The 14,419-nt window shown below is 46.9% G+C and overlaps 1 protein-coding gene across 4 annotated transcripts in view; it reads right to left on the bottom strand.

Annotated features, from left to right (window-relative positions):
* LOC134358588 (microtubule-associated protein 1A-like) overlaps positions 1 to 14,419 on the bottom strand; it is a 181,281-nt gene that overhangs the window by 26,879 nt on the left and 139,983 nt on the right. For all 4 annotated transcript variants that reach the window (XM_063070990.1, XM_063070991.1, XM_063070992.1 and 1 more), the window contains 2 exons: positions 3,499 to 3,581; positions 1,549 to 1,689 (listed from right to left, as the gene is read on the bottom strand). The gene's annotated coding sequence lies outside the window, so the exon portion shown is untranslated. The remainder of the gene's footprint in view (positions 1 to 1,548; positions 1,690 to 3,498; positions 3,582 to 14,419) is intronic.

The raw sequence follows: 14,419 nt of genomic DNA, 5'->3' as shown, positions 1-14,419 counted from the left end.
GTGGGAATTGAGCCCCGACCGTTGATTGCTAGCACTGTAAAATGTTACATTAACGGCTATGCTACTCTACCACCATTTGAAAGCCATCTGGGTAACTACGTGGATAGGAGAGGATTTGAGAGCTACGGCTAATTGCAGACAGCTGGGGGTAGCATGGAGGAGTTGGGCTGAAGAGCCTAATTCCACACTGTATGACTCTATGTGTGGGACAAGTTTCTTTTTACACAGAGAATGGTGGCTGCTGAAAGTCACTGCCAGGGTTGGTAGTTGAAGCAAAATACAACAGAGGCAGATAAGTGAGAGGATGAAGGGTTATAGGCTGTGTAGGTAGAAGGGATTAGTTTAGTTAAGTATTTAATTCCTCGTTTGATTAGTTTGACACAACATTGTAGGCCAAAGGGGTCTGTTCCTGTGCTATACTGTTCTATTCTATAATGTTGAAGCAAAATGAACAAGGATAATATCAGTGGCGCTAAGATCAACTAAATGCAAATCATAAACACAAGTGAGTCTACATATGTTGGAAATCCAGAGCAACACGCAAAAATACCAGAGGAACTCAGCAGGTCAGGCTGCATTTACCGGAATAAATAAACAGTTGTAGTTTACTCCTCTCCATAAACGCTGCCTGACCTGCTGAGTTCCTTCAGCATTTTGTATGCGTTACTCTTTAGCCACGCTCAGTACCCACTTTATTAGGTACACCAGCTCATTAATGCAAATATCTAACCTGCCAATCGTGAGGCAGCAACTCAATGCATAAAAGCATGTAGACATGGTCACGAGGTTCAGATCAAACATCTGAAAGGGGAAGAAATAGGACCCAAATGATTTAGACCGTGAATGATTGTTGGTGCCAGACGGGTGGTCTCAGTATCTCAGAAACTGCTGATCTTCTTGGATTTTCACACACAACTCTCTAGAGTTTACAGAGAATGGTGCAAAAAACAAAAAAAAACTCCAGTGAGTGGCAGTTCTGTGGACAAAAACACCTTGTTAATGAGAGAGGTCAGAGGAGAATGGCCAAATTGGTTCAAGGTTCAAGCTGACTGGAAGGCGACAGTAGCTCAAATAACCACGGGTTACAACAGTGGTGTGCAGAAGAGCGACTCTGAATGCACAACACATCAAGTGGTTGATCTACAACGGAAGAAGAGCACACCGGGTTCCACTCATATACCTAACAGTGGCCTCCAAGTGAAGGTAAAAGAATACACAGGGAATGGGTGGACATAGATCACAGATATAGTTTAATTTAGCATTGTGCTTGACGCAGATACTATGGGCTGAAGGGCTTATTCCTGTATTTTTTTTACATTCCCTGTAAGCCTTGTAATGAACCATTGTAGACCAAACATTAAACTAATGCTAGGGTACGCAGCGGTGACTGGGTGCTTAAACCAGTAACACTTCCACGATCCTGTCCCGGGACTTTTCCATGGATGGCGACTGGGAAGTACCACAGGTATGGCCAGTTCCTCCCCTCCCCTTCACTGCAGTCCACCGATTACAACCTCTAATGGCTCACAAGGGGAGGGAGGCTCTCACCTCAGGATCTGCAAAGGTCTCGACGAATCTCTGAAAAGTGTATGTTCCGGTCTGTAGAATCAGGTCTCCTGCTTGTTCAGTGGTTTGCCCACTCAGGATCAAGAGCTTGTGGTGGGAAGAGTCTGTCACGAGGGAGTGAACCTAGAGGGAGAACCAGGAAAGTTACACGGCTGGATTCCAGTCCCCACCCTTCCCCAGTGATATTCCCAACATTTGATCCTTGAGCCAGATACAGTGCTATTTCTCATGTGGTGGGTAGGAGACTATAGGCCCTTACACCCCACAAGCCTACCCTGCCCACTAAGGGCCTGTCCTAGGAATAAGGGACTGTGTATGTATGTGGGTGGGGAGGAGGACTGGGGCTTGTTTCACTGTTGTGAACATACAAATTCCTTCCAGACACTGGCATAATAGTGTGACCCTTGCTGCTATGATGGGGAAACGTGGGGACGTTTTACAGGGGAGGGTGAGAGCCCACGGGCTCAGTATCTGTGTATGTGAGTGGGCGGGCAGATGGGAGGAACAAAAGGGACTTGTGTTGCTGAACGTTGTGGCCATGCTGTAGTGGCACTAGGGCGTAGAGCCACACATGCAGGCTGCTCCTGGCATACCCCCGAGTGGGTACAAATGACACATTTCACTGTTTCTTTCCTTGAACTCATGATAAATAAACTTCAATCTTGAATCTGATCTATGCTTCGCTCAACTCCTCTTCTATTCCTCTGCCCCCCTTCTATTCCTCACTCTATTAATTATCTATCCACCTGTACTTTAAATACTCCTATTGATTCAGATTGTACCACCCACCAGGGTAGAGAAGACATCTCTACACACTTCAGTTTTAAATGACTACCTTGTCTTTTGGTCCCCTTGTCTGTAACTCTCCAACTCGTGAGGACACTTTGACAAGGTCCCACATGGGAGGCTGGGCAAGAGGCTTCAGTCACTTGGCACTCAGGATGAGGTAGTAAATTGGGTTCGACGGGAGAAACCGGAGAGTGGTAGTAGATGGTTGGTTCTCTGATTGGAGACTTGTGACTAGTGGCATGCCACAGGGATCAGTGTTGAGTCTGTTGTTGTTGGTCATCTACATCAATAATCTAGATAATAATGTGGCAAACTGGATCAACAAATGTGTGGATGACAACAAGATTGAGGGCGTAGTGGACAAGAAGCGAGACTATCAAAGCTTGCAGCAAGACTTGGACCAGCTGGGAAACTGTGCTGAGAAATGACGGATGGAATTTAATGCAGACAGGCTCAAGGTGTTGCCCTTTGGGATGGAACCCAAGGGTGAACTTCTTCAACTTCTTCACTTAGGGTTTGATGAGCATGTGGAACGAGCTTCAAGTGGAAGTGGTGGAGGTGGGTTCAGTTGTAACATTTAAGGTAAGTTTGGATAAGTACATGGATGGGAGGGGTGTGTAGGGTCACGGTCCAGGTGCAGGTCAATGGGACTGGGCAGAATAATGGTTTGGCATGGACTAGATGGGTCGAAGGGCTGGGTTCTCTGGTGTAGTACTCAATGACTATCAGCCCAACATCTTCACTGTCAGGCTACACTATGGGGGTCACCCATGGCCAGTCAGACCACGAGGCTGGAAAACCAGAAGCCTGACCATCGTGCACCCAAGGCAGCCACAGTGAACTGTTCAGAAACTAAGCTTATCACTGACTGCAGAAGCAATGCTTGGAAGTACTGTTTCGTCTCATGTGCTGCATTCTGTCACATAATATGGTGCTAGAACAACTACTGAGACTGAATAATGTCTGTTATTAATTCATGGGACATGGGTCTCACTGATCACAATGAGAACTCCACTCATAACTCCCGCTTGTTTAATGACTGCAGGGACAAAGAAGAGTGCTGGGGCACGGCGGAGGGCAGGGCGGAGACGATGGACTGAAAGGCCAGTCTGGCTTGGCTGCGTGATCCCATGAACCCGTTACCTCGGAGGTGACGGTGCTTTCCGTAGGGTTCACCAAGACCACGGTCTCCAGCTCATCGCTCCTGTGGTGGAGTGTCTTCTGGCCTGAAAAACAACAGACACAAGTTGATTGTAGATCAGGTCTAAATGCTGGTAATTGCAGGAAGAAAAACACACCATACCCACAGCTCAAAGCAGTAACAACACACAGACAAAAAACCTAGACTCTTAACCAGCAGTACCCAACACTGCATAGCAAACCCCTCCCCGACCCCCATCTACACACTCCGAAGTCTCGACATTTAAACAGCAGCACTACAGGGTGACTAATCAGATGTAAAGCTGCACCAGGAGAAATCCTAAACATAAAGACATTCTGCAGATGTTGAAAATCTTCAGCCACATAAAATCCTGGAGAAACTCAGCACATCAGGGCAGCATCTATGGAGAGGATTAAACAATTAACATTTCAGCCCGAAACCTGATCGGGGCTCAACTTTATTCACCATATACATTTACATGTACAATGGATCCGGGTCAATTGGGACAGCCGTTTATTTTGGACAACTTTTAAAAAGCAAAAGCTAAAATAGCTGAGATCCCCTTTGTCTACTGGGGACACTATGCCACCTAATTGGGACAGAAGCCTGTTGTCAAACAGTTTTTAACTAGCATCAGTCACGTGCACCATGCTTTGAGTGATCAGATTTTAAATAGCGCCAGTTGCCGGTGTGTTGTGTTCAACAGTGATTTTTGTCACTGACGAAATAAGATTCTTGCCACTGGCAAGAAATAAGTAGCAAGCCAACTTCGAACTATTTTGCTCACTGCGGTTTCAAGCATTCAGGTTTAGAGATGCCAGAAATGGCCGGGAGTGAATATGAAACAATTTCACTACTTTAACAAGTTATAAACTGTGAAGAAATTTAAGTTACCAACAATCATCTTGAAAGTTACAATGAAAATGAAGATTTGGAAGATGCAATCTTTTACAGCATTATATGAAGGCAGTCCATTATCAGCACTAGGTGGCTGCACTGATTTTGTTCATTTACAATTAACCAAAAGAACACGATGCACTTGAATTCCTTTGACAATAACTATTAGGAACTAATACATGGTTTTATAATGCTGATGTGGTATTAGTAGTATTCTACGTTGTGCTGTATTTCATTTAAATAAACAAGAGAAAATCTGCAGATGTTGGAAAACCAAAGCAACACACACAAAATGCTGGAGGAACTCAGCAGGCCAGGAAAAGAGTAACGAGCCAACGTTTCAAACTGAGACCCTTCATCAAGACTGAAAAAAAAAAGACCATGTATGTTTAGGGTCATATATAGTGTAGGTGCTTGGCAAAGCTGCCTCCCAATCTACATCGGGTCTCACCAATATACAGGAGTCCATACTGGGAGCACTGGAAACAGTAAGTGACCCCAACAGACTCACAGGTGAAGTGTCGCCTCTCCTGGAAGAACTGTTTGGAGCCCTGGATGGTAGTGAGGGAGGTGGTGTAGGGGGGAAGGTGTGGAACTTGTTCTGCTTGCAAGGGTAGGTACCAGGAGGGAGATCAGTAGGAAGGGACAAGTGGACAAGGGAGTCATGGGGGATCCCTGCGAAAAGTGGGGGTAGGGAAAGTTGTGTTTGGTGGTGGGATCCCATTGGAGATGGCAGAAGTTATGGAGAATTGTGCACTGGATGCGGAGGCTGGCGGGGTGGTAGGTGAGGACAGGAGGAACCCTATCCCTGGTGGGGCAGCCGGAGGATGTGGTGAGAGCAGAAGTGCACGAAATGGAATAGGTACAGGTGAGGGTAGCATTGATGATGGAGGAAGGGAAGCCACTTTCTCTGAAGGAGGAGGACATCTCATTAGTTCTGGAATGAAAAGCCTCATCCTGAGAGCAGATGCGTCAGAGACAGAGGAACTGAGGGAAGGGGATGGCAAATTTACAGTGACAGGGTAGTAGGAGGGTATAGTCCAGGTAGCTGTGAGAATCTGTGGGTTTATATATCAGTAAGTACACTGTCTCCAGAGACAGAGGCAGAGACAGAGAGATCAAGAAAGGGGTGAAAAGTGTTGGAAATGGACCAAGTAAATTTGATGGGGGGGGGTGCAACGTGAAGGCAAAGTTGATTAAACCGACAAACTCAGCATGGTGCAGGAAGCAGCACTAATACAGTTGTCAACGTAGCATAGGAAGAGTTGGGGGGGGCGATACGGGTGTAGGCTTGGAACACGGACAGCTCCATGTAGCTGACAAAGAGGCAGGCATAACTGGGACCCATGCAAGCATATATTTACAATGTAAACAGCATTATAAAAAGTGAATCAAAATCAGAAGCAGGTTTAATATCAGGAACACACGTTGCGAAATTTGTTGTTTTGAGGCAGTAGTACAGTGCTGTACATAAAACAGTGTTATTGAAAGTGGTTTAAAGTGTTTAGAGTGTGGAGTCTCGCCCTGAAACATTGACTGTTTACTCTCCTGCCTGACTTGCTGAGTTCCTCCAGCTGAGAGGACAGAGGGTCTCCTGTCACCAGAGTGAGATGTTCCACAACTAGAAGCAGTTTTAAAGCATTGGGAATGTTGATGGAAACTTGGGAGGTAACCTACCCATTGCAGGAACCCACAAACCCACTACGATAAGGTAAAGTAACACAAATAACTGCTTTAGTGAGATTGAGGGATTACTTTTGGTGACAATTTTGTCAGGAGTCCCCTCCAAACTGTGTCCTGCAAAGGGAGATAAGAGCCTCAGATTAAAGATTAGATTAGCTTTATATGTCACATGTACATCGAAACATTGTACAGTGAAATGCATTTTTGCGTCCAGGACAAACACAGTCCGAGGATGTGCTGGGGACAGCCCGCAAGTATTGCCTTGTTTCTGCCAACAGAGCATGCCCACAACTTAACCTGTCCATGTTTGGAACGAGGGAGGAAAGCAGAGCACACGGAGGAAACCCACGTGGTCATGGGGAGAACATACAAACTTCTCACCGATACTGGCAGGAACTGAGCCCCACTCGTTGGCGCTGTAAAGCGTCACGCTGACCACAATGCTATTGTGCCACAAACCTTTCACTTCCAATCATTTACCATTCCCTCTACATTTCCCCCCTTGTGACGCGGCACTCCCTACACGCCATCCCTCCTGCAGTACGCTGTTCCCTCCGCACTTTAAAGCCCCACTGCTGTGGCACAAACCTTCTGATTCAGACATCTTTGTTACCGACTGATCCAAGGCCACAGAACGCTATATGTGTCAGCGGTAAGGCAGATCCAAACAGTGAGACTGTCTGCAATTTACAAATTAGCTAATTGATTTGGAATCAGAACCTGGCCTGACACAGGTTCTGCTCCCATGCACAATGCAGGCCTCCGTCCCTATAGTGGGAGAGTCTTGGACCAGAGGGCACAGCCTCCCAATAAAACGATGTCCCTTTGGAACAGAGATGAAGAGGAATTTCTTTAGCCAGAGGGTGTTGAATCTGAGGAATTCATTAACATAGGCAGCTGTGGAGGCCAAGTCACTGGGTATATTTAAAGTGCAGCTTGATAGATTCTTGATTTGTAAGGTTGTGAGAGGTTACATGGAGAAGCCAGGAGACTAAATGGGACAAATGCCCTAAATCTGCCCCTGTGTCTTATGGTCTAAAGCTTCCACCAATGCTGAGGCTCAAGCACTTTTGGAAGCATCTGATGAGATGGGTGAGCTGTCTTGGAGATGATTGTAACACGCTGAATGGGCCACTGCAGCCTCAGGCTCAGGGGTTGCAGTGAGGAATTCTCAGGGTATCCAGTGGGCAGATGAATGTGTGTAATTTTGGGATGGAACCGTGTATTTCTGTGGTGACTTGCATATCCGCTCAGGATGCAAGTGAAATTGCACCCTGAGCGGATATCCAGCAAATTGCTCCTGTAGTCCCGGCTCTGCTACTCTGTGAGGAGTGATGGTTTTGCTTTTTATCTCTCAGAAGCAGTCGCAAATGATTCAACTCCTTAAACGTGTGATAACTTCATCAGGAAGTTGCAAAGGGACCCGGATCTGCCCAACACCTGCTCTTCTTGTTCTATTCCTTTCCTCCACTTCTCCATTCCAGTTATTCCCTTCCCTCCTTCCAATCCCAATAAACATCAACTGCCCATCTCCCTCCACAGATGCTGCCTGACCCACTGAGTTTCTCCAGCATTTCCTGTGGGTTCCCCCTCCCAAAGAGATTGGTTTTATTCATCAGATCAACATCGAAATATACAGTGAAATGCGTTGTTCGCATCAACAACCAACACAGTCCAAGATGTGCTGCGGACAGCCGGCAAAAGTCACCGTGCTTCAGATGCCAACACAGCGTGGACGCAATTTACTAACGTGAATCTGTACGTCTTTGGACTGTGGGAGGAAACCAGAGCACCTGGAGGAAACCCACATGGTCACGGGGAGAGCATGCAAACTCCTTACAGACAGTGGTGGGAATTGAACCTGGGTGTCTGACATTGGTTGTCCGTGTGAACAACACATTTCACTGTACGTTTCAATGTTGATCTGACGAATAAATCTAATCTTTCATCTACTTCCATGGGTAGAAAAGGGGCATCTTCCTCTGGTACCCATTAGTTAGCAAATGGCTCCCAGTCAACTGATTACAGTCTGCTTACTACTAGTTAAAATGATCAGTAGAATAATTCCAGTCTTTGCAATGGTGACGGCTGTTATTTACTAGCCAAAACAAATGGTTAAACAGCTGACGCCATCATGATTGGTACCATTGCCAGACTTTGTTTGAATTGAATTGACTTTATTACTTACATCCTTCATAAGCATGGAGTAAAAATCTTTACGTTACATCTCTATCTAAAAGTGCAATGTGCAATTTATAGTAATTTATAATAAATAATGTACAACAGGACAGTCAATATAATATAGAAATACAGTTGCGTCAGCATGAATTAATCAGTCTGATGGCCTGGTGGAAGAAGCTGTCCCGGAGCCTGCTGGTCCTGGCTTTTATGCTGCGGTACTGTTTCCTGGATGGTAGCAACTGGAATAGATTGTGATTGAGATGACTCAGGTCCCCAATATTCCTTCGGGCCCTTTTTACACACCTGCCTTTGTAAGTGTCCTGAATAGTGGGAATTTCACACCTACAGAAGCGCTGGGCTGTCTGCACCACTCTGCAGAGGACTGCAATTGAGGAAAGTGCAGTTCCCATACCAGGCAGTGATGCAGCCAGTCAGGATGCTCTCAATTATGCCCCTATAGAAAGTTCTTAGGATTTGGGGCCCCATCCCAAACTTCTTCAACTGTCTGAGGTGAAAGAGGTGCTGTTGTGCCTTTGACACCACATAGCCGGTGTGTACAGACCACGTGAGATCCTCAGTGATGTTTATGCCCAGGAACTTAAAGCTGTTCACCCCTTCAACCCCAGATCTGTTGATGTCATTAGGGGCTAGCCTGTCTCCATTCCTCCATTTATTGATGAACTATTGCACAGGGTACTAAGCCAGAGGTCCCTCCACTCTCCCAACTTCCCCTCCGGCCCCCTCTCCCGCATTGTCTCCCCCTCCCACTGCTTGCTACCACCAAGGTGTCCCATTCTTCCTGAACGGTAGCTGACTGTGCTACCTTCCACCCGGAGACTGAGTTTTACTCCAAAAGGGGAAGGCAAACTGGGGAAAGAGCAGGACATGCAGCATAAGGAGAGGGTCCTTCCAAAGAGCCAGTACAAGTAAGATAGGCTGAACGACCTTCAGTGCTGTACCACTCCAGATGTTCTGTAGTGGTCCAATCTGCAAATCAAATAGTGCAGCAGCCATTAAAGCTGGAGGGTGACTCAGCTCCTGATATTTAAAGGCTTTCCACCAACCACAGTGCAGGAGTTCTATGGAGTTCTCGAAAAACACAACACCCCATCAACCCCACCAAGTCCCACCCCATCTCGTCCATAACACTGCCCACTATTGTCCCCTTCAAACAAGAGCCACTATCTACTCACTCATCATCAAGGACCCCAACATCCAGGCCATGCTCCCGCTCACCACTGCCATCAGGAAGGTGGTACAGGAGCCTCAGGACCCACACCATCAGGATCAGGAACAGTTATTACCCCTCAACCATCAGGCTCTTGAACCAGAGGGGATAAGTTCACTCACCCTATCACTGAAGTGTTCCTACAACCTATGGACTCACTTTCAAGGACTCTAAATCTCAAGTTCTCAATATTTATTGCTTATTTATATATGTATGTATTTGCATATTTTGTTGTCTTTTGCAGTTTGTCCGTCTTTGTTGTATGTAGTTTTTGGTGTTTGTTTGTATTTACTGTGAATGCCCACAAGAAAATGAATCTCAGGGTTGTATATGGTGACATACACTGTATGTACTTTGTTAATAAATTTATTTTGAACTTTAAACACTTGTAGTATCAGGAGGAGACGCTGAGTTAAACAACACCCTCTGGTTATAAATACCCGATGCAACAGACTACAGGAACCTATCCACAGGGCAGTCACTGAACAAACTTCATCAGGGTGGGGGGAAAGAGAACTAAATATTAGAGAGTGTGAGAAACATTTGGCAGCCAACAGCAATGTGGGTGACATGGTAGCATAGTGGTTAGCAGGAAGCTGTTACAGCACCAGCGACTCAGGTTCAGGTCCTGCCACCGTCCGTAAGGAGTTGGGACGTTCTCCCCGTGACACTGTGGCTTTCCTACACGTGCTCAGGTTTCCTCCCACAGTCTGCAGACGTATGGGCATGCTATCATGGTGACATGTGTGGGCTGCCCCCAGCACAACCCTCGGACTGTGCTAGCCGTTGACACAAACAACGTATTTCACTGTTTTGATGTACACATGACAAATAAAGCTAATCTTTATCTTCAATCTTTTGGCTTCCTCCAGATTCCAATATTCAGTGCTCCACACAAGGACCGGGACCCAGTTTCCAACTCTCACAAGCAATATAATCACACTCCCCTCAACTCTTCATTTTGCGGCAGTTGTTTATGAACACACAGCGCCCCAGTAATCTCGGCAGAACGGGTTGGGAATAGTTCCTCGCAGCCGTCTGCAGGGAGTCAGGTGTCATGCAGAAGAGAGAAACAGCACAGAGTCCGGCCCTTCTGCCCAGCAGTCTGTGCCGACCATCAACCACCCATTTCCATCAATCCTACGTTAATCCCAGTTTTGTTTAATTGAGAGAGCTTTACTTTGTACCCAACCCATGCCACAATCCAACTTGCACACAGCAAAATTCTGCAACACGATCCCTCCGGGAGAATGGTAATCGTTTTCTCTTTCAGGTGCTGACAGACTTCGCGGACCTTTGAGAAGATCAGAGACCACAGCACAGAGGAGCAGAATTAGGCCATTCGGCTCATCGAGTCTGCTCGCCATTCCATCGCGGCTGATTTATTATCCCTCTCAACCCGTTCTCCTGCCTTCTCCCCAAAACCTTGATGCCCTTTCTAAACAAGGACCTATCAAGCTCAGCTTTAAATGTACCCAATGACTTGGCCTCCACAGCCATTTGGGGCAATAAATTCCACAGATTCACCACCCTCTGGCTAAAGAAATTCCTCCTCGTCTCTGTTTTAACCGGGTGTCCTTGTATCTGAGGCTGTGCCCTCCAGTCTCAGACTCTTCTGGTATTATAAACATCCTCCCCATGCCCATTCTATCAGATCACTGATCGAATCCTTTACCCCATCCAGGTTTCCCCATCACAGGAACTGGAAGGTGAAAGGATGCTGAGGTGGAGGACATCACTCTGATACCAGGTTCCCAAACAGCAGCCCCCAGCTAACAGAAATATTTATGATCCGCAGAGGTAGGGCTCTGTTGGAGGTGGTCTCAGCCTCGTATTTTATGCCCGAATAAGAAAAGAAAAATCACATAGCTCAGCAGAACGGGTTGCTCTTGATGGAAGATCCTGAGAGCAGACTTGGTACATCACCGAAGACTCCAGTAAATTTCTACAGAAGTACCATGGAGAGCATTCTAACTGGTTACATCACCCCCTGAGATGGACAGGCTACAGCACAGGATCAGAACCTCAGCCAAATCCATCGTGAGCATGAGACTCCCTACGATTGAAGACGTCTTCAAAAGGCAGTGTCTCAAGACAGTGTCATCTATCATTAAAGACCCTCACCATCCAGAACAGGCCCCCTTCTCATTACCATCTTCAGAGGGGTACGGGAGCCTGAAGGCACACACTGAACATTTTAGGAACAGCTTCTTCCCCTCTACCATCAGATTTGTCAACCCACCATGAACCCATGAACACTACCTCACTGATTTGCTCTCATCTTGCATGACTTAGTTTTCAGATACAAGGAGAGTGGGATGAGGGGGAGGGGGGAGGGGAAGAGGGAGCGAGGGAAAGGAACGATGAAGGAGGAGGAATGAGAGGCAGCGGAAGAGAAAGGAGGGGAGGGGAAAGGGGGAGGGAAAGGGGGAGGAGGAATGAGAGAAAGTGGAAGAGGGGAAGAGGTTAAGAGGAAGGGGAGGGAAATGAGGGAGAGGAACAATGGGGGGAGGAATGAGGGAGAGTGGGGGGTAGGGGAATGAGAGAGAGTGGGTGTAGGGGAATGAGGGAGATGGGAGAGGAATGAGGGAGAGAGGGGAGGAGAACGAGGGGGGAACGAGGGGGGGAGAACGAGGGGGGGGAGCAAAGGGGAACGAGAGAGAGGACACTGAGTGAGTTTCTTTCCTGGGGTGAGTAGAGGAACTATGTCAGTCACTGGGTCAGTGCACAGGTCCTCTCAAGCTGTGGAACTGCGGCATTTAGCAGTCAGCCTCTGAATCTATGTTGACACAGCAGCAGATGGCAGCCTGCGGATTTACTTGATGAGCAAGTGCTTCAAGTTTGTACTTGAGCAGGATAAGATTAGACGTACTTAAAAATAGATTGAGCATTCCTGAAGTGTCGAACTGATGTTCAGTCAGCCACTGAGACAATGTCACCTGCACAGATGTGACGCTGTGATTGCAACCAATATCCTGGCATTGGTTTCAAGAACAGAAAGTCAAAGGTGCTGCCCTGTCTGAAACTGATTGGATGTCAGAGGTAAGTTCTTTACGCAGAGGATGGTTGCACCTTCCTCTTCACCTGCACACCAGGAACAATTTACAAGGGATAACATAGAACACAGAACATAAAACATAGAATAGTACAGCACAGTATAGGCCCTTCGGCCCACAATGTTGTGCCGACCCTCAAACCCTGCCTCCCATATAAGCCCCCACCTTAAATTCCTCCATATACCTGCCTAGTAGTCTCTTAAACTTCACTAGTGTATCTGCCTCCACCACCGACTCAGGCAGTGAATTCCAGGCACCAACCACTCTCTGAGTAAAAAACCTTCCTCTAATATCCCCCTTGAACTTCCCACCCCTTACCTTAAAGCCATGTCCTCTTGTATTGAGCAGTGGTGCCCTGGGGAAGAGGCGCTGGCTATCCACTCTATCTATTCCTCTTATTATCTTGTACACCTCTATCATGTCTCCTTTCATCCTCCTTCTCTCCAAAGAGTAAAGCCCTAGCTCCCTTAATCTCTGATCATAATGCATACTTTCTAAACCAGGCAGCATCCTGGTAAATCTCCTCTGTACCCTTTCCAATGCTTCCACATCCTTCCTATAGTGAGGTGACCAGAACTTCACACAGTACTCCAAATGTGGCCTAACCAGAGTTTTATAGAGCTGCATCATTACATCGCGACTCTTAAACTCCATCCCTCGACTTATGAAAGCTAACACCCCATAAGCTTTCTTCACTACCCTATCCACTTGTGAGGCAACTTTCAGGGATCTGTGGACATGTACCCCCAGATCCCTCTGCTCCTCCACACTACCAAGTATCCTGCCATTTACTTTGTACTTTGCCTTGGAGTTTGTCCTTCCAAAGTGTACCACCTCACACTTCTCCGGGTTGAACTCCATCTGCCACTTCTCAGCCCACTCTTGCATCCTATCAATGTCTCTCTGCAATCTTTGACAATCCTCTACACTACCTACAACACCACCAACCTTTGTGGCGTCTGCAAACTTGCCAACCCACCCTTCTACCCCCACATCCAGGTCGTTAATAAAAACCATGAAAAGTAGAGGTCCCAGAACAGATCCTTGTGGGACACCACTAGTCACAATCCTCCAATCTGAATGTACTCCCTCCACCACCACCCTCTGCCTTCTGCAGGCAAGCCAATTCTGAATCCACCTGGCCAAACTTCCCTGGATCCCATGCCTTCTGACTTTCTGAATAAGCCTACCGTGTGGAACCTTGCCAAATGCCTTACTAAAATCCATATAGATCACATCCACTGCACTACCCTCATCTATATGCCTGGTCACCTCCTCAAAGAACTCTATCAGGCTTGTTAGACACGATCTGCCCTTCACAAAGCCATGCTGACTGTCCCTGATCAGACCATGATTCTCTAAATGCCTATAGATCCTATCTCTAAGAATCTTTTCCAACAACTTTCCCACCACAGACGCAAGGCTCACCGGTCTATAATTACCCGGACTATCCCTACTACCTTTTTTGAACAAGGGGACAACATTCGCCTCCCTCCAATCCTCCGGTACCATTCCCGTGGACAACGAGGACATAAAGATCCTAGCCAGAGGCTCAGCAAACTCTTCTTTCGCCTAGTGGAGCAGCCTGGGGAATATTCCATCAGGCCCCAGGGACTTATCTGTCCTAATGTATTTTAACAACCCCAACACCTCCTCACCGTTAATATCAACATGTTCCAGAACATCAACCTCACTCATATTGTCCTCACCATCATCAAATTCCCTCTTATTGGTGAATACCGAAGAGAAGTATTCATTGAGGACCTTGCTCACTTCCACAGCCTCCAGGCACATCTAACAAACTACCAATCAGAGGTGTTGATTTCTCTCACTTCTACCCCTTCCTCTTTTCTCTTT

This window comes from Mobula hypostoma, chromosome 18, assembly GCF_963921235.1.
Source record: "Mobula hypostoma chromosome 18, sMobHyp1.1, whole genome shotgun sequence".
Lineage (NCBI taxonomy): Eukaryota > Metazoa > Chordata > Chondrichthyes > Myliobatiformes > Myliobatidae > Mobula > Mobula hypostoma.
The sequence above is the reverse complement of the archived record's forward strand: the minus strand, read 5'-3'. Positions and strand labels throughout refer to the sequence as shown.